Source organism: Nycticebus coucang, chromosome 9, assembly GCF_027406575.1.
Source record: "Nycticebus coucang isolate mNycCou1 chromosome 9, mNycCou1.pri, whole genome shotgun sequence".
NCBI classification, from domain to species: Eukaryota; Metazoa; Chordata; class Mammalia; order Primates; family Lorisidae; genus Nycticebus; species Nycticebus coucang.
Genome location: NC_069788.1, coordinates 90,519,847 through 90,546,593, shown reverse-complemented (window position 1 = coordinate 90,546,593; position 26,747 = coordinate 90,519,847). Strand labels below are relative to the sequence as shown.

General features: G+C 44.5%; 1 non-coding gene across 1 annotated transcript; it reads left to right on the top strand.

Moving 5' to 3' along the window:
* The first annotated feature begins 22,714 nt into the window (after positions 1-22,714).
* Positions 22,715-22,821, top strand: LOC128594997 (U6 spliceosomal RNA). Its single transcript, XR_008382693.1, has one exon. It is a non-coding gene; the product is annotated as a U6 spliceosomal RNA (small nuclear RNA).
* The last annotated feature ends 3,926 nt before the right edge of the window (positions 22,822-26,747 follow it).

The window sequence follows — 26,747 nt, the reverse complement described above, 5'->3', positions numbered from 1 at the left end:
AAGCCAGCTGCCAGGCCATGGGAGCAGTCACACAGCTTCAAGAAGAAGACTTTGTGGCGAGAAACATGGTCCTGGCCATCAGCCAGCATCAACTTGCCAGCCCTGGGAAGTCCACTGAAGATGGCAGTCCCAAGAACTGCTGCCTGACTGAGCCCTTCCCAAGTTGCTGACTGCAGGACCCATGAGCACAGCCAATGGCTGTTTTCTGCCACTGTGCTTTGATGAATTATCATAGTAACTGGAACACATGTCCTTCATGTGGGACCTCAGCTTCTGCCTGAAGGGACACAGTTTCTCTCATGTGGTGTTGACAGGATGACTATGTCTCCACCTGGACTTTTCTGACCTCAGAGAGACATAGCAAGAGGTTTTCATGCAATTCCCTCTTTTATAAAGGCTCAGAGGATAGCATGCACAGGCGGAGTGGGGAGGCAGCCCAGGATGGTGGCATCCCCCACGCCAGTTAAAGTGGGTCATTTATGAGTTAATGAGGTGGCGCTGTCAATCCAAGTGCTCACGCGAACAGTGCACGTCTTAACCTGTAAGGGCTTGGCCATGAGTCAGTCCGGGAGTCTGGAAGAGGAGGAAGCCAATGCTGCCTTGGCCTGGTGCCATGGCCCAGAGGACAGACCCCATAGTCCACACCCAAGATCCAGGTGTTAGGATGAACCTGCAGCAGGTTGGAGCCAGTGTCAATGCTCAAGAGAAGCCAGCTCAGTGGATGGACTTGGCAATTGGCAGCCTCAACTCTGGAAGGTAGATTCAATGTGGTCCCAGCTTCTGTCCATAACAGACACACTGACTAGTTACCAGAGTGGGGCTCCTGGTCTCTACTAGAAAACCAGTTTTCTAGGACCAGGCCCTGGACCCCCAGACTAGTATAGGGATCCAGTTATCTGATGTGATTTTTACTCATGTAAAGTGCCCTGGACAGTGCCTGACACCCTTAATAGGGCTAACAATGATGGTGATGATGATGAAGAGTAAGAGGAGACTGGTGTAATAGGGTCAGGAAAGAAGGCCCCCGGGGCACTGAGCTGCTAGGGTGTGCTCTGGGGCACACAGCTCCTGGCCTGGGCAACAAGAGCAGTCAGAGCTCTCACCTGCTGGTGATTCAGCCAATCCTCGGCTGCTGGGACTGGCATCAGAAAAAGCTGCATATGTCGGGAGGAACTGAGAAATGCCACTACCCCCCCCTCCCCAGCTCTGGCTGCCCTTGTGGCAGGCAGAAGTGCATTCTGAGAGTGCGTAGGACAAAGAGGAAAGGAGCCTGGAATGGGCCTCCCAGGAAGGGCAGCCTCAGTATGGAGGAGGCCATGAGGGTGGAGGACAGACTGTGAGTAATACCTGGACCCCTATGGAGCTCTCCTGGGGAAGGAGAACAGGAGGAGAAAGCTGGCTTACATAGCCAATGAAGGGCAATTGACAAGTCTGGTCTTAAATCTTTGTTCTTTTCAGCGGAAAGTCAGTATTTTATGTTGGAGAGCCCCAGGAAATCTTTCACTACACCAAAGAGGACAAATCTTGAGTTCTCCTTTCCTAAAGTTCTCCTCTCCTGGGGTGGTAATGGTGGTGGTGTTGGGCTGAGGCGCTAGGTGGCCACATGACCTGAAGCCTTTGTGGGAGCTGTTCCCAATCTGTGCACCTGCCTTGGCTGATGGTGGGACAAGATGAGAAGGAAGAGGAGGTGGCTGTTGGCAAGTGAAGACATCTCAGCAGCAAGGTGGATGGGGAGCACCCCACAGCTCCAGCCGGGGCAACAGAGAAAATACATCAGCTTTGGGGACAGGAGGAATAGCCTCCCTGGCTCTGTGATCATGTAGCTACATGATAGTCATCCATTCCTTCATTTAGCAAATGTTTCTTGGCCTGCTGAAGACCTGGCATTGTGTTAGGCAATAGGGACAATAATAGTAACAGCATTTATGGACCCTTACTGTGGGCCAGGGATTGCGCCCGGAGTTTTATGTTTACCAACTTGTTTATACATACAAAGCCAAACAAGCTGTGAGTTGCTCAGAATCTAGATGGAGGGTTGGGGCAGAAAACAGGCAAGGACAGTGTAGTGTCTAATCCTTCAGGGTGAGCTCTATGGTATAAAACTGTCCCCTAAAATCCATGTTTTGGAAACTTACACCCAGGGTGTTGGGAGACAGGGCCTAATAGGAAGTGTCTAGGTCACCAGGACTCCCTCCTCATGAATGGATTAATGCCACTATCAAAAGGGTTTGCAGGGATTCTCTCTTGCTCTTCTGCTATGTGGAGACAGTGTTTCTCCGCTCTGGAGGCTGTACCATTCAAGGTGTCATTGCAGGGGCATAGTCAGGCCTCCTTTGCTATAACAGCACAAAATTGACTAAGACTTGGGGTTAAACGTAAGGGAGTACTGGAGCAGAGAAGGGCCTTGACACAGCCTAAGGGATTGTCCTATTCCAGGAAGGTGACAATTCAGCTACACCAAATTGTGAACCAGGAAAAACAGGAGACAAAGGATGGACACCGGTTTGGGGTCAACGGAGAGCAGGTCCATTTGGAAACTGCAGGTTACTGAATCTCTCTGGGCTTCTGATCCTTATTCTGTGAAATGGGCATCATAGTTACCCCACAGGGTTGTTGTGAGGACTGAAAGGAGATAATGCATGTCAACTGCCTGGTGTGTGCTCTGACTCCACCTGGCCCAAAACAAGTGACATTTGAACCACCCTCACCCTTCCCAGATCTCCCCAGTCACCCACCCACCTTGCCCATCCAGCACAAGGTACAGTCACTCTGTTACACAGAGTCATGGCCCTTTAAAAAATACCACTCCTCAGAGCCATGGGTATCTGGTATGACTGGTGGGGTCAGGACACTTGTCTACCTGTCCACCAAGACAGAGAGCAGAGCTGAGTGCTATGAGCAGCCAGCTGAAAAGAACACTGAGCAAATAGTTGGAAAGACAGGGCATTTACTATCTATGTGACTGTGGGTAAGTCCATCATCTCCCTGAACTTTTCTTTCCTCTGCTGACCAGGTTTGGTAAGGATTAAATGAACTAGCACACATAACGCTGCCTGGAATGTAATACACTAGTTTTTGTCTTTCTCAGAATTTTTCTCATTATCCTCACCAATATCTGCCTCACAAGTTTATTCAAAACAGCAGTGGACCAGGAGTCAGGTATCTGAGTTACATGGGAAGGTGAGAATTGAGAACAATTCTCACCAGACATGAAAGTGCTGGGTGAGGAGAGAAAGCCAATGCCCACACAAGGTACTCTTAGTTTCACGGCAAGAGCAGTGAGTAATAATGAGACATCGATGCTATGAAAATGAAATGTCAGTAGCTTTTTAAGAGCAAAGCACAATTGTATGATGCTTTGATGTCTAATACAAGCAATGCTTAGTGCAGCATAAGATTCAATTATGGTTTACAGGGCTAGAGGCACAGGGGACCCCAGGTTGCTGACCCATGGGGAGTTCCTGAACCACTGTAACTTACCATATTACAGACTGTAATAATTTGCACTGCCTGTGTAACTGGCTTCTGGTTTCTTAGAGAGGGGCTGCTTCGGTTGTCTATAGCACATGTGCATTGGGGACCTATGAAGCAGGACCTATGAATCAAGGAACACAGAGTTGAATATAACCTGTCTCTGCTTTCAAAGACTCATAGTCTAGCAGGGAAGACTGAGAGTAAGATGTACCATACTATAGGATTAAGAGGTAACCCCAAACTGTTAAGGGTCACAGAGAAAGAGCAACCAACTTGATATCCAGATGGAGCAATCAGAGATAGGTTCCTGTGGGAGACATAATTTATGAGCCTAATCTCAAAAGCCAAGAAAGCCTCCTTTCAGTAAGCACCTGCTATGGCCCAGGCTCTTCTCCTTACATTATCTTGTTTGATCTCTGTAACAATCCTGCAAGATACAGAAGTGGAAATAGTCCAGAAATTTTAATTTGCCTAAGGTCACAAAGTTAAAAAGTAGAGAAGCTGGGGTTTGAACCCATGTGTGTTCCATAATAACACACACACACACAAAAAAAGGTCAATAAGAGCAGACCCAGAGATGACCCAGAGTTGGAATTATCAGACAAGAACATTAAAGAAGCTATTAAATATATTTTCAAGAGTTAAAGGATGCAAACAGATGAGGAACCTCAGCAGAGAAATGAAAACAAAAAAACCTGTATTGTGGTATTATCATATGTATAATGTATTATGACACAAAGTTCATGTGCAATTTAAAATAGTTGTAACTTTAAATTGCCCATGAATTTTATGTCCACCTTGTATATATATATATATATTTGGGGTTTTTATATTCATAATTCCTGGCTCTAAACTCCTGTAAGCCTCTTTCTTGTAGATGAAAAATATGGTAGTAATACCACAAAGGATAAGAAGGTAACCATAATTATACTTTTGCAATGTTCTTATCCTTAAGAAGTATGAATAATAAAAGATGAAGTGGAATAAAATTCATTCTAAGTAGATTGTGATAAACTAAAGACATATATTAGAATCCCTAGAATAACTAATAAAATAATAAAAAAAAGTATAGCTTAAAAATGCAACACAGCAGGCAGCTCCTGTGGCTCAAAGGAGTAGAGCACTGGCCCCATATGCCAGAGGTGGCAGGTTCAAACCCAGCCCTGGTCAAAAACTGCAAAAATGCAACACAGAAAATAAAATAGAATACTAAAAAAAAAAAAAAAAAAAAAAGGTAAAATAAAGCAGGAAAGCAAAATAGAAAAGCAAAAAACTGAGACTAATAGAAAAAAATTAGTAAGATTGTAGGCTTAACTCCAACCCCCATAATCATTATACCAAATGTAAATGGGTTAAATATTCCAATTAAGAAGCAGAGCTTGTAAGACTAGATAACAGCAAGCGCCAACTATTATTCTGTCTACAAAAGATGCCCTTTGGGTGAGCCATTTCCACTACCCCTGTACTGTTGAGTCTTGTCTTGACAGTAGAGCTTTTTCATGTCTTTCAATAAACACTAAATACTCTTAAAGAAAAAAGATGCCTTTTAACTATAAAGACACGGATAGATTAAAAATAAAGGATAGTAAAAGATATATCATAAAAATGCCACACAAAGGAAAGCTGATATGTGACTATATTAATGTTAGAAAAAGTAAACACACAAAGGAAAGCTGATACACGTCATATTAATGTTAGACAAAATAAACTTCACAACAAACCCTATTATTAGGTTAAATGAGGGACATTTCATAATGATAAAGGTCTATTCAACAGAAAGACAAAACAATCGTAAATGAGTTGGCATATACAAAACCAAATGCATGAAGCAGAAATGGACAGGACTAAAAGAGAAGTATGAGGTCTGACAATTAAGTTTGTGAACTTGCTACTGTGCCCTTATATTAACAGCAATGTACATGTAACTCAGTAAGGTTCATAATCTTGGTCTGAGTGTCTTACAGCTGTGTTCATGTTGATGTATTGTGGTGTGTTGCTGAATGATGTTCATTACAGTTGTTGCCTGTTTTTGCTGTCATGAGAATGTTAGAATTTGAGTTAGAGTAAGGAATAAACATTAAATTTCTTGTTAAATTTGGCAAGAATGGAAACAAAATCAGGAACACGTTAGTCCAAGTTTATGGGGATAATGCCATAACGAAAATGGCAGTGTCCAAATGGATTAAATGTTTTTGTGAGGGGAGAGAATACATCACTGATGAAGAGAGGTCAGGGTGGCCAGTTACAAGCAGAACTGATAGAAGTGTTGCTAAGATTCATTGAATTGTGCATCAAAATCATTGACTGATGGTGAGAAGCATAGCAGACTAAGTAAACATTGATAGAGAAACAGGAAAATCTGAACAGAAAATTCTGCATGAGGGCGGCGCCTGTGGCTCAGTGAGTAAGGCGCCGGCCCCATATGCCGAGGGTGGCGGGTTCAAACCTGGCCCCGGCCAAACTGCAACAAAAAAATAGCAGGGCGTTGTGGCGGGCGCCTGTAGTCCCAGCTGCTCGGGAGGCTGAAGCAAGAGAATCGCGTAAGCCCAGGAGTTAGAGGTTGCTGTGAGCTGTGTGACGCCACGGCACTCTACCCGAGGGCAGTACAGTAAGACTCTGTCTCTACAAAAAAAAAAAAGAAAATTCTGCATGAGAAAGATGTGGCTTTTGCATCACCACAATGCACCAGCTCTCACGGCACTGTCTGTGAGGGAGTTTTTAGCCAGTAAACAAATGACTGTATTGGAACACCCTCATTATTCACCTGATATGCCCCCCCACAGCGACTTTTTTCTTTACCCCAAGGTAAAGAAAATATTGAAGGGAAGACGTTCTGATGACATTCAAGATTGCTCTATGACCATTCCAGAAAAAGAGTTCGAAAATTGCTTTCAGGAGTAGACTAGGCACTGGTGTTGGTGGATGCCTTCCCAGGAGGAGTACTTCAAAGGTGAGTGGAGCGATATTCAGCAATGAGGTATGTATCACTTTTTCTAGGATGAGTGCATGAACATAATTGTCATTCCCTGTAGCTATATCTACCATCAGAGTTGGAGATTTTAATGCTTGTATCTTGGTCATTAATATTGCAACTAGACACCAATCTATGGCACTCTGGGACCTGGAGAGTGCCCAGATGCTGCGCCTTGGGATGAACATGAAATGAACATAATAGTATCATGACCCAAAGATGTGCGAAGCACTGTGCCAGGTCATCTCATTCAATTCGTACCATGATCCTGTGTTATTTTATTTGCTCCTGCCTCATAGGTAATAGTGTTCTATTTTCCACCGGGGGAAAACAGCCTGAGAAAAACAAAGCAACCTGCCCCTGCTAGCAAGAGATACAGACTGGACAGGAACCAAAACATGTCCCCTGAATTGTGTTCTTCCCACTTCTCATGATGCCTACCTCTTTTCAAAGATCTCACAAGAGCACCTAGTGGTCATAGGGCAGGGATTTATTAAGATTTTAAAGGCAGAAACATTAAGTAAATAATGACCACTAATGACCAAAGTTGTCAGACTAGAAACCCTGCGGACAACCGGGTTTGTTTTTCTTTTCAAAGGAATTTCTTTTCTTTATCTTTTGTATTCTTCAATGCCTTGGCCCAGGAATTACTATGGGCCAGGCACTAAGGAGCCCAACTTGAGGAACTGGAGAGAATTTCCTACTGGAAGTGATGCTCTTGTGGTCATCTCCTGGCCCTGCTCCTTATTGCTCCCTGATGCAAGCATATTTTCTATTTTAATTTCTTCTATTTGAAATAAATCTGGACATTTTCATTAGGAAGGCTCTATACAGATAGAACTACTGCTCCTAGCACCAGAGACCAAAGACGCTGGTTGAAATGCAGAATATAAAGTCCCCAGAGAAATTCCTTTTTAGCCTATTATAAACCAGGAGATGCACCTCCATTCAAATGCTCACACCACATTCTTATACACATAATCACTCACACACTCGTTCCTCACTCAGCAAACACCCAAGAGGTGTGCCTGCATACACACACGGGTGTGTACACACACACACACTCACTCACTCACTCACTCATACATTATGTGGAAATATAGTCAGGATTTATTCCAGCTTCAGGAAGACCATGGGCTTGACTTCTACCCAACAAATTTTTGATGATGTCTTCACCAGCTGGAAAATTGTGAATTATTTATCAAATGATTCAATAATTAATAAAAGTCATCACAGAAAGCTGAGCTGAGATATAACTCTGTACATCATTCCTCACTGCCACCAGCATACCCATGCGTATGACTGTGTGTGGTAAGACAGAGAGAGACACAGGTGACAGCTTAAATGAACCCACCTATTTTGAACTAGCTTTAAAATATGCTGCTCATGTCCCTGACTCAGTTTACTCTTTTTGTTTCTTCATGCCATTGCAACTGTCAGGAAAATAAAAGGGCCATAAAACCCCTCTCTACAAGCTCATTGCCTGCTTTGCTCCAGAAGTGCTGTGTGAGATGTGCCATGGAGACTCTTTAAATATGCCACAAAGAATAATTACGAGAGAAAAGACCAATAGCTAATATGCTTATGAAAAACGGTTCCCTCCATTAATCCAAAAAATGGAAAACCAATAAGCACAGCAACAAGATACTCCCTTTTGCTATCAAATTAGCGAGGATTTTTAAAAATAATACCGTGACAAAGATCTGGTGCAAGAGACCTCTCTTGTTGGTTGCTGGGATATAAGTCCTAACGATTGTTTTGACTTGCCAATGTGCTTTCCATATCTGTCACAAGTCTTTCAAATGTTCATATCACTGAATCCACAGTGTCACATCCACTTGTAGGACTTGAATCCAAAAAACTAGTACTCAATGTAAAAAGGCTTGACGCGCAAAGGTGTTCAGCGCAGCGTTACTTATGGGAGGAGCAGCTTGACCACAGGGGTACAACTTGGTGCCTCTGCTTGCCCCCAAACCCTCCCACACTCCGCTTTGTTCTCCAAGCTGACAATGTCACGCTTTTCCCTGGTCCACGCGTTTTCCTTGCTTCCCTCTCTCTGCTCGTACCCCTCCCCCACCCAAGAACCAAGTTATTCCCTCACTGTCCTGCCCTCGGAGCAACCAGCTGACCCACCCTGTGCCTACAACCTTTGCCTTCCCTCTTGTTCCAGCAAAGACAGTGTCCCTGTCCTGTGCAGGGTTCCCTCCCTTCTCGGGGTGGGAATGTAAAATCACGCTGCCATTGTGGAAATGTTTTGCAGTTCCTCAAAAAGTTCAATGTAGAATTCCATGTGACCCAGCAACTCCACTGTTACACAAGAGAATTGAAAAGAAAGACTCAGACAAATACAGAATGGCCATAAAATTTATGTATAATTTAAAATAGTGTCTAACTTAAAATTGCACACAAAATTTATGGCCACCCTGTATAAGCACCAGGGTTGCAACCTCTCCACATCCTCACAAAAAGATCAAATGATGTTTTTTTACATGTGATCTCATTTAGTCTCGTGTAACCTGATGAGGTAGACATTATTACCCCACCTTACAGAGGAGAAGTGACGTTGGAAAAGGGAGGGACTTGCTCAAAGTCAAGCACGAGAAAGGGCAGATTCCAACCCAGACCTTTTTAGGGTCCTAGAGCTCCTCTCACACCATCCATCAGCCTGTCTCCTAAAGAAGCCCTAACACCCACCCTTGGAAAGTCAGCTCTATCCTAGTGCAGTCAGACCCCTGCCATTTATGGCCCCAAGTGCACTCAAGGAGTGAGTGAGCCCTTGCCTTTCACCCGATGTTCCTGGTGGGGCAGAGCCACTGAGGCTGGGGCTGGGGCAGCAGAGAGTGAGACCACAAGCCTAGCCTAGACCAGGGAAATCCATCACTATTACACCTTATTGGCTTCTCTGGGGTGATTTGGGAAGGAAACCCACAAAGGCAGAGAGGCAATGGAGTCTATCCAGAGGGTGCAAGGCCCTGGGTGGCTGTGAACCAGTGGAGAACTGTCCCTCTCATGCTGGAGGGCCCCCTCTGTCCAGCAGGCTGCTTGGTACCTGTGTCCCCCAAGGGAGACTCACAGATCTGAAGGTTTTAAGAGTCTGGGGTCTGCAAGACCTTACCAAGAGTAACTGTTTAGGGGCTGCCCACTGTGTCTGGACCCTGGCACCATGCATCCTCCCAGGATCGTGTGAGGTCAGATCACACTTCCTATCTTCCATGTGGGGACACAGGCTCTGATGGGGGGGGCAGGTTTCTCAGGGCCCCACAGACAGTAAGTGCTACAGGGGGATTTGGACCGTGCTGGTTTCCCACCTCCCCTGGACAGTGCTGCTTTCCTGCCAGCTCTGCTCCCTCATACCCTGCTCCTTGGACAGCAGCTCTGTGCATTCTTCAGAATCACCAGCTGTGTGCCTAGGACGAGGGCAGCCACAGGCACTTCCTGAACCCAAGGGTAACCTCAGCCTTGCTGTGGCCTGAGGATTCCAGCTTCTTTCTTGTCCCCATGTTGCTCCTCCTACTTGGCCCAACAGATGGGACCCTCCCTGCTGACAGGGATAACTGCCCCATGTAGCAGCTGCCATCCAGCCCAAACCTTGTGCACTCACTTTCTTTGAGAGGCCTCCAGCTAGATGGAAAAGCTGTGCCAGGGCCAGGGATGATCCCAGGGACCTTCTCCCCTCCTTGCCATGGAGGGATGTGGCCCCCGCGGCATCGAGGACTGGGTGTGGTTGAGGGATAGTCAGGCTTTGGGGCATAGTGGAGGTTGGGACCCCAAGAGCCCAGTGGTTGCGAAGGAGCCAGACTCGGCATCAGACCTGTGCGGACTCCTATCCAGTCTCTGCCCCATGTTGGCCATTTGATCAGGGATGAACGGTTTTGTTGCTCTGAGCCTCAGTTTCCTCATCTGGTAACACAAGATCACTTTCTCACAGAACTCTCAGGCAGGAGGATTGAGATGGCGCTTGGTGTCTGTGCTCTTATGTCCATTCCACTCATCAAAGCCCCATGGACAAGTGGGAGCTGTGACTGTGATGACTCAGTCTTGCTGGTGGGGAAACTGAGGCATAGAGAGGCCAGGGAACCTACTTGGGGGCTGGGGAAGCCAGACCAGTAATGAGAGCTGCAGGACTCCTGGGAGGGCTTCCACAGCAGGTGCTTAGAAGGCAGTGGTTCCCTTGTCAGGGTGTCAGCCCTAGAAAGCAGTGCCTCCCAGCCAGCCAGGGTGCCTGACACTCGAGGCGGTGGGAGGGAGGGGATCACGCCTCCGGAGCCAGGGCTCTCAGCCCTTGCTGCCACCCCCGGGGCGATGGTGAAGAATCATGCAGCTTCTGACTCAGCGGCCCGCCCCCGGGGGCCTCAGACCACACTGAACTGGAGGGTTGGAGGCAGGGTGGCAGGGCGGGGTGGTCGCATGGCTGTGCCTGGGCTTATCAGAGCAGAGCGTGGGCGAAGTCTCTGCCTGGGAGCCTGTGGCAGTACATGGGTGCTGGGGTAGGGGGTGCTCTGCACTGTCGGGGGTCGGGGCTGAAAACAGCTCCTTCAGTTTCATAAACAGGAACCAACTGACCCTCTGGTCATCCCCTTCTCCTTGTGTGCCCTCCTGAGACCAGAGTCCCACTACTCATTCCTCTTGGGGCCAGCCCTGGCTTTTAGAAATTCTTTCTTGGCTTGAGATAGACACCTCCCCACTGGGACTTCCCTCCCTCGGGGTCATTCCTGCCCTGAGGAGCCTCTGGCCTTTTATTTTATTATTTTTTTTAACCGTAGGGAGTCAGAATGTTGCTATGAAGACAAGCCTGCCTTCAAATCCTGGCAGTCTTCCTTCCAGGCATTCTGACTTCCAACAAGGGGATCTCACGTCTCAGAGGCTCTACTTTGTCATCTGTAAAATGGGGATGAGAAGCCTCCCTCGCATAACAAGCCTTTAAGTGTCTCCAGTTCTCAAAGTGCCTTCCCTCAGCATGCTTAGTTCTAGACCTTCCACTTTCCTGGTTTCCTCTGAAAATTCTCATTCTGTTCATATCATTCATTCATGCCACAAACATGTGAATGAGTACCTGGTAAACCCTAGCACCATCTGGGTGGGGCCACATCTACAGTGCATCTTAGAATGGGTACAGGCGAAACTTACTAAAGGCAGAATACAAATGTCTACATACAATAACTAAGAAAATGCCATGAAGGCTACGTTGAACAGTTTGATGAGAATATTTCAGATTGTATATGAAACCCGCACATTGTACCCCTTGATTGCACTAATGTACACAGCTATGACTTAACAATAAAAATAAATACATTAAAAAAAAAAAAAACAACACTAGCACCATCAAGAAGAAAATGACACAAAACTGGGTGCCGTGGGAATCCTGGCTATTTGGAAGGATGGGGCAAAAGGATGGCTTGAATCTAGGAGTTTAAAACCTCATCTCATGAAATAAAAAATAAGAAGAGGTCTCTCTCACCTTTTCTCCTTCCTGAGAGAGACCCACTTCCAACTGTCTTGGGAAGTGTTCCTTCTCTTTGTTCTTCCTAAATAAAATCTCTGTTAACCTGAAAAAAAAAATTAATTAAAAAAGAATAAGAAAATAAGCACAGACTCTGCCTTCAAAGGGTTCACTATCTAGAAGGGGAAAGTGACATTTAAAAATGCAAGACAATGGAAAGTGTAAAACAGCAGAGTCCAGAACCATAGTCTACAAGCAGGATGAGGGGTCCAGAGCAACATGGCCAGGTTCTTGATCTCAAGTGTCTACAAGGAAGTGGCCCTGTCTGTAATGTTCCCCATGGTGATCACAGAGCAGGGGCTCAAACGTGGTATGGATGTCCAATGGGGCGCTAACCAGACAACAATAAGGAAAAGATTCAGAGCGCACAACAAAAGGGGTGTTGGCTTCAGAGACATCTACAGCCCTGAAGTAGACCTGATTCTATGTGCAGCTCTAGTTTGTTGGTGATACTATGATTCCATCTGTTTGTTCCACAGTCTTTCAGGAGCTCAGAGCTGCTGGAAGACTCTTCAGCCATCTCAGCTCCAACCTGTTTATTTTCCAGCTGAGGAAACTGAGGCCAAGTCAGGGCTAGGCACTGAAACAGGCATTTTGTCAGTTATACCTTCCAACAATCTCCTGAAACAGGTATGAGTCTCATCCCCATTTCTTAGGAGGAAACTAAGGCTTGGATAGGTTAAGTTGCTAATCCAAAGACGCGAACCGAGGAGATGGGAATTTGCAGCTGAGCAGTCTGTTTCAAGTTCACATTCTTGGCTGTCCATGTGGACTGCCTCCATGGCTACAGCCTATTGCAACTATATGCAAGGGAGCAAAGAGGAAGCTTCCAGAAAAAAGGGGGGCTAGGGGCGATGCCTGTGGCTCAAAGTAGTAGGGCACTGGTCCCATATACTGGAGGTGGTGGGTTCAAACCCAGCCCTGGCCAAAAATCGCAAAAAAAAAAGGGAGGGGGAGCGGCTAGGAAAATAGTTCAGTAGTTATCCACCAAAAACCACTCAGTGCATCAGTGGTTAAACTGGGATTATTTACTTTATTTTATTTTATATTCACATGGCATTCACTCTAACAACCTGAGAAATAAGTACTAATAATCATACTCATATTAATAATCCAAGACTTGGAGATGTTAGGGCATTTAGTATGTCAAGGCCAGAGCTGGAATCAGCTTCCAGGTCTCTTGAATTGAGCACTTAAGGCCCATCCCTGCCATCAAGTCGCCTGGTAAGAGTGACTGTGTGCCAGCGTACGTGTACATTCGCACTGTGTGTGTGCACGTGTGTAGGCATCTCAGTCACGACAGCTGGTGCTTAGCGCCCATGTGCAAGTTTCCTGGCATTTCCCTGCCCACTCACCCAGCCTACCTCTTCCCCTTCCCAGGTTTGTTTTATTTTGTTATTAGCATGGCCTTGGGCTTTGAAAGCAAATTTCATTATAAACATGACAGCTGGCAGCCCTCGGGAATGCTTCTTTGCTTTGAAATGCTCCAGGGCTCTGACTAAGGGCTCTACCAACCTCAGTGCATGTGAGGAAAGGCAGTTCCTGGCTCAGAAGCATCCATCCCCTGCCCCCATCCCTGACTTCGGTACTGAATTCCCAGGAGGAGGCTCAGTTCTAAGTCCTGACACTGCCCCTAACGTCTCAGCCCACAATGGGCTGTGTTCACTTTGGAAGATGCCATTTTGTATTTTGATTGTATCCTGCTTCTGAGTCACATCCCCCAAAAGCCTGGTTACGGGGCTGATCAGTCAGGAACTGAGGTTTGTCTTCCTGCTTCCTACCACCACCTTGGGCAAGTCAGCTCACCTTCCTGAACCTCTGTATTCCTATCTGGGAAAGGGAGAGAATAATAACACCTCTTTCTGGAGGTCTTAAAAGGAGAAAAGAGTGGGAGGCTGTGTGCTGCTGCAAAGAATAGACAGCTAGTAACATTACCATCACCTTGGTCAAGTGCTTGGCAAACAGTCTTCAGCAGGGCTGGCCACATGTCAGGCTGGTCAAGGTCAAGCTTGGACCAAGGCTTCCCACAGGGAGGATTTGTCATGCTGTCATCTGAACCCTGCTGTCCCTGCTTGCAGCTTCAGAAGTGGGGGCACTGCCTTCATTGTAGGTGCTCCCAGTGATTAGTAACCACAGAAAAGTTCCCGTGGTCCAGCCTGGTGGGTGGGTTTACTCCCCATCAGATATCCCTGTGGGTTTCTCCCCTCTGGCCTGTCGGTGGGCTTTCCTGACCACTGTCTTTTTTTGGTCCTTTAGAGATGAATTTCAGGGACCAGGAAACTTTGATGAAATCACATCTCTAAATTACTGTGCTCTCTTCTCCAGAATGTTGATTATGGTTTTCTGGGAAGGCCCCTGCGAACAGAGAGCCTTCCACTTCAAAGAACAGGCCCCATTCCCCTTTGTTTGAAAATGGGGTCTGCCCAGGGGGTGCTCAAGAAATGTTGGTGGATGCATGGATGGATGGATGATGGAGAGTAGATGGATGGATGGATCAAGAGGGTAAGGGAGGGAAGGAAAGAGGGAAAAAGGAAATAAAGGAATATGATAAGTGGATGGATAGATGGAGGGAAAGGGAGGGATGGATGGATGGTAGAGGACGGATGAATGGGGAGGAAGGGAAGGACAAAAAGAAAGGGGAGAGAAAGGTGATAGAGGGATAGAGAGAGGGATAGACAGATGAAAGGAGAGCTGGATGGAAGGAGCAATGGAGAGATTATGGAGGGATGATGAATGGATGGTTGGAAAGAGGGAGGGATGAAAGGAGGGTGAATGGAAGATGGGTGAAAGGAGAGATGATAAATGGATGGATGGATGGAGAAAGGGAGGGAAAGACAAAAGAGCGGGAACATGATGGATGGAAAGACGACAGATGGAAGGATGCAGGGATGGATGGAAGAAGGGAGAGAGGGATGATGGAGGGATGATGAGTAGATAGATGGATGGGCAGAGATTTGTATCATTGAAGAGGCCAGGCCCTGGCTTTTGGGAAGAAGCATCACTTTTTTTAGATGTGCATTCACTAATTTAGCAAGTGTTACTGAGCCTCTACTGGTAATTGGGAACACAGCAACAAATGGGACTTCATTCCTGTGGAGAAGGTGTTTGAAGACGCAACTACAGTACAGAGCACTGAGTTTAAGTATAGAAGAGAGTACATGATACATGGGACCATGATATATGGTCACTCTGTGGAGCCCCTGGTCCAGTTAGAGGGGGTCAGAGAGGGCTTCCTGGAGGAAGGGGAAGCAACTGAAGAGATTCACAAATTGAACCTTCATGAATAGTCCTGGCTGCACACTTACCATCTATTTTTATTCTTGGTTATGTTTCTTATCAGGTTCTTACTTTTTTTGTTTATTTGTTTCTCAGTGTTTATATATATATATATATATTTTTTTTTTTTTGCAGTTTTTGGCCAGGGCTAGGTTTGAACCCGCCACCTCCAGTATATGGGGCTGGTGCCCTACTCCTTTGAGCCACAGGCGCCGACCTGTTTTATAAATATTTTCATTCTCCCAGGCTTCTATAGAGCATAAAATCTGTCATTTTCTTCAACTTTGATGTTTCCCTATGCTGGACATGTCCAACCCACAGCCCGCAGGCTGCATGTGGCCCAGGATGGCTACGAATGTGGCCCAACACAAAATCATAAATTTACTTAAAATATTATGAGTTTTTCGTGTTTTTTTGGTGGAATTCAATCGCATAGTTCTTGAGTGTGAACTTGGTAGGTGACAACATCGTGTTGCACTGTCACATAAAATAAACATACGTACACTCGATTTGTACACTTATATGGCTTCAGTTTTAGCCACAGTATGCAGCTCACAATGTGTTATATTCCAAGCACACACAGTCAAATTGACACCATCAGGCTTTACGTGTGCTCATGGTGACTTGGCAAGGCAGTAATTATCAATAATATTTCAACCTACCATTGCAAAGTTAGGTATTTAATGTTACTCAGAAGTCAGGTAAGCATTCTTATTGATTATTAAAGGTACTTCCACACCTCCAGGACAGCTAACACGTCACCTGCTGCACTTTACACTGGGCCCTCTGCTTTGCGTTGCATTGGTAGCCGAGATGTGGAAGGGCCCAAAGCTTGCTTTCAATTTTCCTGCCAGTTAATTTAATAATAAAAGTAAGCATAGTCTCTTATCTATTATTATGTTTTTTTTTTAGTTCCAGCATGGCTTATGCAATGTTCCAAAAGAAAACAGAACCCCCCAAAGAGAAATTATGGATGAAGGAAGATTGTTCAGTGAAAAGTAGACAGATGACTACTTTTTTGTTGAGGCAAATAGGAAGGCACTGTTCTTAATTTGTAGGGAATTTGTGCAAGTTTTCAAAGACTATAGTTTGAAAAGGCATTAGATGCAAAAACATGCTGCCACATTTGACGTGTGTGAAGGATTATGCTGTAAGAACAAAATAGCGGAACTGGAAAAAAATGTCTTCTCAACAAAATTTTTTTAAAAAGTTACAACTTAGAGCTGGTTATGTGGTAGCGTATTTAATAGCAAAAAAATCAAAACCATTCACTGATGGCGAGTTTATTAAGCAGTGGATGGAAAGCATGGCAGATATAATTTGCACTGAAAAAGGGGATTATTTTTAAAACCAGTCTGTCTCACCAGATATAGCCAGGCTAAAGGAGGAAACTGGAAAACCATTGAAAAAAGTTTAGAGAGTAAAGCAGCTAATTTAAAATTTTATGCTTTGACGATGGGTGATGACATTGATGCTACAAATACAGCTCAGCTTACCATTTTTATTAGAAATATTGACAACGAATATCATGTCACTGAAGAAAGAGCTTCTTCTTTTTTTTTTTTTTTATTGTTGGGGATTCATTGAGGGTACAATAAGCCAGTTACACTGATTGCAATTGTTAGGTAAAGTCCCTCTTGCAATCATGTCTTGCCCCCATAAAGTGTGACACACACCAAGGCCCCACCCCCCTCCCTCCATCCCTCTTTCTGCTTCCCCCCCCATAACCTTAATTGTCATTAATTGTCCTCATATCAAGATTGAGTACATAGGATTCATGCTTCTCCATTTTTGTGATGCTTTACTAAGAATAATGTCTTCCACTTCCATCCAGGTTAATACGAAGGACGTAAAGTCTCCATTTTTTTTAATGGCTGAATAGTATTCCATGGTATACATATACCACAGCTTGTTAATCCATTCCTGGGTCGGTGGGCATTTAGGCTGTTTCCACATTTTGGCAACGGTAAATTGAGCTGCAATAAACAGTCTAGTACAAGTGTCCTTATGATAAAAGGATTTTTTCCCTTCTGGGTAGATGCCCAGTAATGGGATTGCAGGATCGAATGGGAGGTCTAGGTTGAGTGCTTTGAGGTTTCTCCATACTTCCTTTTTTTTTTTTTTAATTTGGCCGGGGCTGGGTTTGAACCCGCCACCTCTGGCATATGGGACCGGCGCCCTACCCGCTGAGCCACAGGCGCCGCCCAAGAAAGAGCTTCTTTAGTGCCATTAAAAGACACAGCAGTATCAAGAGATTTATATTAAGCAGCAAAAAAAAAAAAAAAAATGTTAAAGTGATTCTCTTTGTCTATTGTCAACATCTGGTATAATCGCAGATGGGTGTCCCTATTGACGGTACATAAAAGAGAGAGACTTGTAAAATTCACAGAAGACGGGCGGCGCCTGTGGCTCAAGGAGTGGGGTGCCGGTCCCATATGCCGGAGGTGGAGGGTTCAAACCTAACCCTGGCCAAAAGCCACAAAAAAAAAAAAAAGAAAAAAAAAAATTCACAGAACACAATGGAGTGGCCACCCAAAACTTAGATCTGATAAAGTATCATTGTATAGTACATCAAGAAAATATACACGCAAAAGGTTAAAAAATGGATAATGCCATGCAAATTGTCATCAAGACTGAATTTCTTAAGGACCCAGGCATTGAATCATCATCAATTCCAGGAATTCCTTGGAAGTATTTATGGTGACTATGGTGACATCATTTACTTTTCAGAAGTAAGATGGCTAAGTGGAGACCAAATGTTGAAAAGATTTTATAATTTGATAGGTATCATCTAGTCATTTATGGTATCAAAAACCAAATTTGTGGGGTGGTCCCTGTGGCTCAAAGGAGTAGGGCACTGGCCCCATATACCAGAGGTGGCGGGTTCAAACCCAGCCCCGGCCAAAAACTGCAAAACACCCCAAATTTGTGCCAGAATTCGATGACAAAATCTGGCTTACAGATTTAGCATTTCTAGTAGATTTAACTGCTCATTTAAGTCAGTTAAACATGGGTTTTCAAGGTAAAAACCAACTTCTCAATATAATGTTTCAAACCATAACAGCATTCCAAATGACACTGAAATTCTAGCAAGCTCAAATTAAAGCAAACAATTTTATTCATTTCAACACATTGCCTAAAAACAGTCCTGTGAACAAGGAAAAATATCATGCCTTGCTTTTCAGTTTGACACAAGAATTCCAAACTGATTTCAAGATTTCCAGGAAAACAATCGATATTTTAGTGCATTTGTAACTCCATTTTCAGTAGATGTAAATCGGTTACCTGCAGATTTTCAAATGGAATGCATAGAGCTGCAATGCGACATTAGACTTAAAGAAAAATTCGATCATGTCTCTTCACTGAACTTTATAGATCCTATCTCCCCAGAGACAAATATCCCTCACTTCACAATTCATGCCATTGCTTTTGGGCAGCACCTACATTTGAAAGCAACTATTTTCAAAAATGAAGTGCATTAAGAGTAAAATTAGCCCAAAGTATCCGATGAGCAGCTTGAAAACTCACTGAGAATTCCAACTACTTTCAGTGAACCAGATACTGATGCATGAGTTTCTCAAATACAACATCAAATATCCCATTAGTTTTATTTTACTCACATTCCTTTTATAATAAAAAATGTCAAAAATAACCAAAGAAATTTTATTACTTAGATACGTACGTTTTTCATATTAATGATCATAAACTTGGAACCTGTTTAATGATTTGAAAAGACTCTGAACAGACCACTGAATAGTTAAGATTATTATGTGCGGACTATTTTGCTTATCCGAGGTGGTGGATATCATGGAAATTAAGCACAGACCTTTTTTGCTCATCGGTTTTCATTAGTGTCTGTGTATTTAATATGTGGCCCCAGAAGCCACACCCCTACCCTATTCCCTGCACATGGCCTGGGAGTTGAGAAACCTGCTTTAAGTTCCAACTTTGCTGTTGACCTGCAGGGTAGCCTTGGGCAAGAGGTTCTTCTTGCTCGGGCTCAGTTTCCTCACCTGTAAAATGCCTTGGTGAACTCTGAAGTCATTTCCACTCCCATAGCCAAGCCTAATCATGTGAAGCTGATCACTTTAACACAAGACTTGACCCAGAGTTGCCAGTTGGTCTCACTCCCAGCCCAGGAGGGCCATTCTCCAAGTCACAACTGGCCTTTCTAATCCCATAATCACAGCCATGCTTTACAAGGGATAATAAGCCAAAAAAGGGCGACCAAAGGCTCCTTTCTTCCAACTACCTTCAGGCAGCACTAAGATGTTGAAACTCTTGCAATGTAGGATAGGAAAGTGTCTGCATGACAGCTTCCACTGTTAACTCTTCTTTGACCCTCCCACAACTCCTACAAATTCCTCACGCCCAGATCAGACATCACTTCTTCTGGGAAGCTCCCAGGATCACCTCTTGTCCATCCACGTCGCCGCTGCCAGCAGGCCCTCCATTCCTTCCCCTGCGTCCACTCATCCAAAGCTGACCTCTGGCCCAGCACTGTCACTCCCACTCCCACTTAGTTTTGTGGGTGCCAGGACTGTTTCTTCTTGCTCTGTATGCCCCGAGTCTGGTGTGAGGTCTGGAATCTAACAGGTTGTTGAATGATTAGAGAAACAAATGACCAAGAGAATGAATGAATTAAATGATGACCCCTTTGTTCTCTAGCTGGAAATCTATCCTGAGCCTCAGTTTCCTTCTGTGTAAATTATTTGACTAGATAGTCCGAGATCTCTTTTAGTTCTAGCATTCTGTAGTTCGATGTAAATGTGTTAACCTCGGATCTCCCGAGTCAGTGGGCTGTCCCCATCATTCCCCCACTTCAAGCTGCCTAATATCTGGCTTCCCTGGCCTCTTGGGTTTGGTGGGGATAACTGTCCCTGTGACTATATTCTTTATTTCCCACATAGCAAGATTGGGTGGGGGCATTGGCTCTTACCAGGGACGCATGTCCCTTTTCTGTACCTAATCTCCCCTGGCTCTGTGCCCCGCTCCAGAAGACCCTGGCACCCCAGGGCTTGGGTTTGGCTCTGGTACAAGTGAAGACAGGGGTGGGAAAGATGAGCAGTCACAAAGAGTTCAGAAAAATCAGGAGAGGCTTCCGGAAGGAGGCAGAATTCGTTTTGAGGAGGGGAAGCCTTGAATGCAGGTGTAGGGAATGTGTAGGTACTTTTGTAGGCGCTGGAGAACCACAGCAGACTTTCTGAATGGAGGAACAGTTTGACCAAAGCTGCAGCCTGAAAAGGCTAATCTAGCTGCATGTCAGGGTAAGACTGGTGGGCAGTGGGTCTGGAGGTGGAGGAAATAGCATCAAAGGAACTTCTGCAGGGTGTCCAAGTGAAAAGTCATGAGTGATGAGCTCGATTTTTAAAATATGCTTTTTTTTACGCAAGCCTTGCCGGGCTCCTCAAAGACCTGTTGGCTTAATACCTCCTCCTGAGTTGAGGTTTGACAGACACTGGGCTCATACCATCTCCCTGTTCTGTAAAGACACTGCCTATTTAAGCAGAAGGATGATCAGTGCCAGGGGATCTAGGTACCCTGAAGGCTGGGGGCTGCCAGGCTGCAGAGTGTGCCTCTGGGCCCAGGATTTCATTCCAACACACTATGTCACAACCCTGGATCATTAGGCTGGGACTTTGTCCTCACACTCATCTCTCTGTCTGCTTGTTGTCTTCAGGGAAACAGAGTGATTTCATGATCCTGATGCCATGTTGGCTGTGAGAAAGGGGCACATCCAGGAGATCTTCCCTCAGATGGGATCTGTCATCAGACAGCTCTGACTCAGGGGAAGTCCAAGTCAACCATCAGCCCGTCCCCAACTGAAAGAAGAAACCACTTTATAGCCCCTTCGGCAACAGGCCACTTGGGACGTAGGAGAACTTGGAGGGGCAGGAGAAGAATCCTGTGAACAAAGAATAGCATAAGCTCCTGCCCATGTCAGTAACTTTAGGATGCATCACCCACAGAATGCTTCCCAAAGCCACACCGGTGATGCTCCCAATTGGCAGCCTGAACCTCAAGGTTCTGCCTGTCCCTTTTGTCCTTCTGTTAAAATAACTTATCTCTCCAGAATTCCCACTCCTCTATTTTAACCCAAACTCAGACTTCCTTGCTTCTGCTGTCAGGTGGGCCCTGTCCCAGGCCTTAAGAATCATTGCTTACAAAGTCATTCCCTTCCTGAATCCCATTTACATGACACTGAGAATGAAGGTCTCACAAAACCCATGTCACAGCCTGAGGTAGAGGAAACAAGGGACAGTGGGAAGAGAGTGGAAATAAGTCAGAAAAAGGTCCATTTTTGCCTCAAACACCTCAGGACTCTGTGCCATGGAGCTAGTCCCCTACCCTGCCTGGAGTTCTGTCACTTGTCCTACCCCTCCGGACTGTGGCTTATGACCTGTCTCCCACCTGGCCTCTCCCTTACTTGGGCATCTTGTAATATTTGCCTTTCATAATACTGTGCTTTCCTCTTACAATGTCATTTCATTTCCACAACAACAACTCTAGAGGAGTAGATAGCCCTAGTCCCATTTTACAGAGCAGGAAACCGAGGCTTCAACAGGCCATTTGACTTATCTAAAATGACTTGCTAGAAAGTTTCATAGTTATTCATAGAAAGACAGATTAAGGATTCATTCCTTCATTTACCTCATATTTACCGAGTGCCTACCATGTATTGACCAAAACAGAGTTGGTCACTGCTCTCCAGAAACTGTTACCTGGATACCCCACGAGAGCACATGTCTCTGTCCTGAGGCCTTGAGACCACATGTCTCCTTGGGTCTGACTCTGGTTCCTTCCCATGATGTGTGAAGATTCATGTTTTCTTTCTGTGTTTCAGGCACTCAATATATCATGTTTTGTGGCTACTACTGGCTTGGGCTGAAATCTGATGGTGTCATCCTTCCCTCTGCTTAATCTTTAAAATGAGAGACGAAGGGCTGTTAATCACTTTCATGAACTGCAGATGATGGCAGCCCGATGGGGTTGTAATTTCTCAAGCTCCTATCTTCTCTCTCTCCTGCAAATTGATGGGACAGGGCTGCTGGCCTTCAGGGACTCATCCCCATGATGCATCCGGGTTGATCCCTCCTCAGCCTCTAAAGTTGCAGCCTGTGGGGACAGGAGCGGAGTTGAGACACATCTGTGGGTCCAGCCTGATGCTGACAGCAATGCCAACGGCTTCCGTGTGTGCCAACCAACCTTACTGTGATCAGAGGCGGGAGGATCCTAGAGGAACATACTTCCATGACAGCCCTTCTGAGGGTTAATGCCTGAGCAGGAGAAGGGAGTGTTGGGGGCCACTAGCAGGGGGCATCTCTGTGGCCCAGAACTCACTCCCAGCTTTGCAGCAGGTGGGGAAAGAAATTAAGAATATCTGCCTGGGTTGAGAGGAGCGTGGCCTTCTCTTCTCCCCATGGCTTATGCTTGTCCACTGATATAACTGTAGTCCAAAAATGGGGAAGTCATCTAGCAAAAATGTCACTTTGGTGCTCGCTTCGGCAGCACATAGACTAAAATTGGAACGATACAGAGAAGATTAGCATGGCCCCTGCACAAGGATGACATGCAAATTCGTGAAGTGTTCCATATTTTTAAAGAAAGTATTTTTAAATGCAAAAAAAAAAAAAAAATGTCACTTTGCCTGCTGTCTTCAATGGTCCTATTTGACCTGATATTGTGAATTTTGCTCACACCAATGTGCTCAAAACAATGGATAGTCCTATGCTGTCAGTGAATTAGCAGGTCATCAGTCCAGTACTGAGTCTTGGGGGTACAGGCAGAGCTATGGTTAGAATTCCCAGAGTTCGAGGTGGTGCAACTCACTGTGCTGGCCAGAATGCTTTTAGAAACATGTGTCATGGAGGCCACATGTCTGCACAACCAAAAACTGGCATCACTGGTACTGTAGAGTGTCTGGGGCCTTGGCTGGGATGACCCAAGAGATGCAAGTGACTTGAATCATTGGGGTCTGGAATCACTGGAATCTTCTTCTCTCATACAGCTGGTACCTGGGCTGGGATGTGTATTTGGATCTCTCTGTCTTTCTACATGGTCCTAGGACCTTTATGTGGTCTTGGCATATGGTCTTACCAGCACTGTGTCTTCAGGCTTTAGGGTATTTAGACTACTAATTGTCGATGGCTTAGGTCTCCAGGAGCAAAGGCAGCAGAAGCCACATGGCCTTCTGGGAGCCAGCCTCTGAGTCACGTGACATTATTTCTGCCCTATTGGATTGGCTAAAGATGTTGCAAGGCCACCCAAATTCAGGCCCATCTCTTCAGCCATATTTCTAAACCTCTACAATCAACTGGATTGTTGGCACTCTTTCTTCAGAAAAAAACATGGCTGAGTTATTTCCTATGTAAATTTCTTGTTCAAGATCCAGCTTCACTTTCCCAAGATGATGGATGGTTAATAAAAAGGTGGCAGTTGCTAAACATTTACTTTGGGCCAGCAACTGCACGAACTGCTTCACATAAGGAATGTGCTATGTCTTAGTCTGTTCAGGCTCTTATAACAAAATACCTTTGGCTTATACACAATAGAAATTTATTTCTCATAATGCTGGGGACTGGGAAGTCCAAGATCAAGGTGCCAGCGTACTCAGTGTCAGAGGGCCCGTTTCCTGGATCATAAATGGTATCTTCTTGTGTCCTTGCTTGGTGGATAACACAAGGCAGCTCTCTGGAGCCCTTTTTATAAGGGCACGGATCCCCTTGATGAGGGCCCCATACCCATGATCTAATTTCCTCCCAAAGGTTTCACCTCTTAATATCATCACCCTGGTAGTGATAAATTTCAAGGTGACATAAGCATTCAGACCATTGCTTGCTATGATCTTTCCCATTTTACAGGTGAGAAGCCAAGGCTTCTAGCAGGTCAATAGGTTGCTCCCATCATTCAGGGATGAAGTGGCAGAGGGACAATCCCTACCCAGAGCTCCTTGTTTCAGAGCCTACCCCCTAATGCCCCATGCCCCACCCTGCCCTGCAACGCTGCCTGTGTGTCAATATTCCCTGGTTTTATTAGCAGGACCTGGATGTTCCCCACAAGTCCTCTGACATCACTTAAGCTCCTGAATCTATTAAATATTGTTTCTTCCTGCTGTCACTCCCAGTTGGAAATCTCTGCATATTCTAGAGACGCTTAGTTCTCCTGTGACACTAAGGCTACTACTGGTATACGTTTGGTAGCTTACTAGATGATTTCACTGTAAAAATGCTTTATGAAATCGCAAAAACTAAAATTGTAATCAATTCAAATTTGTTTCCAGGTACAAAATGGATGAACCAACTGTGACATATCCATACAATGAAATATTGCTCAGCAGTAAAAAGTAATGAACTAGTGGTATTCACAATAACACAGATGCATTTCAAATGCATTATGCTGAGTGAAAGAAGCCAAGTTCAAAAGACTACATACTCTATGATTTCATTTATATAACATCTGGAAAAGGCAAAACTATAGAGACAGAATCCAGTTCCTCAGGGTAGGGTAGGAGTTGATTGCAAAAAAGCTTGATATACTATGTGATTTAGCTGTAAAAATGAAGGAAATCTTATAGCATGCCACAACATAGATGAACTTTGAGGATATTATATTAAGTGAAATAAGACAGTCCACAAAAATAAATACTTGTAATCTCATTTATATGAGGTATCTAAAGAAATTAAATTCATTAGGAACAGAAAGCAAAATAGTGGTTTCCAGGGAGGTGGCTTCAGGTAAGGGGTTCTCAAACTGCGGCCCGCGGGCCACATGAGGCCGTGTGATTGTATTTGTTCCCATTTTGTTTTTTTACTTCAAAATAAGATACGTGCAGTGTGCATAGGAATTTGTTCATAGTTGTTTTTTTTTTTTTTTTTGAAACTATAGTCCGGCCCTCCAACAGTCTGAGGGACAGTGAATTGGCCCCCTGTTTAAAAAGTTTGAGAACACCTGGTTCAGATCTGCTAGATGAAAAGGTTCTGGAGATCTGTTGCACAACAGTGTGAATATACTTAACACCACTGAACAGTACACTTGAAAATGGTTAAGATAGTAAATTTTACGTTATGTGTTTTTTTGAAATCACAATTTAAAATTAAAAAATTTGCTAAAAAGGGGCAGCACCTGTGGCTCAAGGAGTAGGGTGCCAGTCCCATATGCCAGAGGTGGCGGGTTCAAACCCAGCCCTGGCCAAAAACCACAAAAAAAAAAAAAATTTGCTAAAAAGAAAAGCATGATAAGAGTTTTTGAGGTGCTAGAACTATTCTGTATCTCCATAATAGTGATTCTCCAAATATTTGTGTTTATTAAACCCATAAAACTGGACACTAAAGAGAGTTTTGCTCTGTATAAATTATACCTCAATAGACTTGAATTTGAAGTAAACAAAAACAAAACATGGTGCTGGTATAGAAATAATCCAGTCTAACATTCAACATGTGGTTCTTGAGTACTATGTGCCAGACATCATTCTATGCAGTGGTACAGCAGCAACTTTAATGGAATTTACATTTTTGTGAGAAGGTAACAAAATGAAATGATCAGACAGATTCATGGAATAAAAAATATTGTGCAGAAATAGAAACACAGACATGTATCTATTAATACATATGTATCTGTATTTATCTATTTGAATATCTGTCTATGTGAATTTAACAGAAGATAAAGATGGCATCCCGGGCGGTGCCTGTGGCTCAAGGAGTAGGGCGCTGGTCCCATATGCCGGAGGTGGCGGGTTCAAACCTAGCCCCGGCCAAAAACCACAAAAAAAAAAAAAAAAAAAAAGATGGCATCCCAAATTATAGAGGAAATTTGATTTTTCCATAACTTCTTTTTTTTTAATATTTTTTATTTTTAATTTCAACTTCCTTGTTCATTCTTCTTTGTTTGAAGTACTCTTTTTTGTCTTCCTCTGGCGATGTTCTTGATGTTAGTAGAGATGGGGTCTTACTCTGGCTCACTGCTGTTCATACTGGTCTCTAACCTCTGAGCTCAGGCAATCCACCCGCCTCGGCCTCCCACAGCGCTGGGACTATAGGTGTGAGCTATAGTCTTTCCATAAGTTCTAACCTTACACTATATCCCCAAGTAAATTCCATATTAAAATTGCAACGTAAAAAAAAATTGTATTAAAAATGTGGCTGGGCACAGTGGTTCACACCTATAATCACAGCACTTTGGGAGGGTGAGGTGGGAGGATCACTTGAGCTCAAGAGTTTGAGGTTGTAATGAGCTATGATCATAGCTACTGCGCTGCACTTCAGCCTGGGCAACAGAGCAAGCCCCTGTCACACACACACACACACAAAATCATAAAGAATACAGAAAATATAAATATTTATATAATCTTGGCCTAGTGAAGAACTTTCTAAGTATAAGGCCAAAGGCAAATGCATGAGAAAAGATGAATAGATTTGACTACATATAAATTAAGAAGGCTGACATCAGAAATACTATAAATAAAATTAAATGTCAAACCACAATAAGAAAATACTATTTGCAACATGTATTGTAGAAAGAGAATTAATA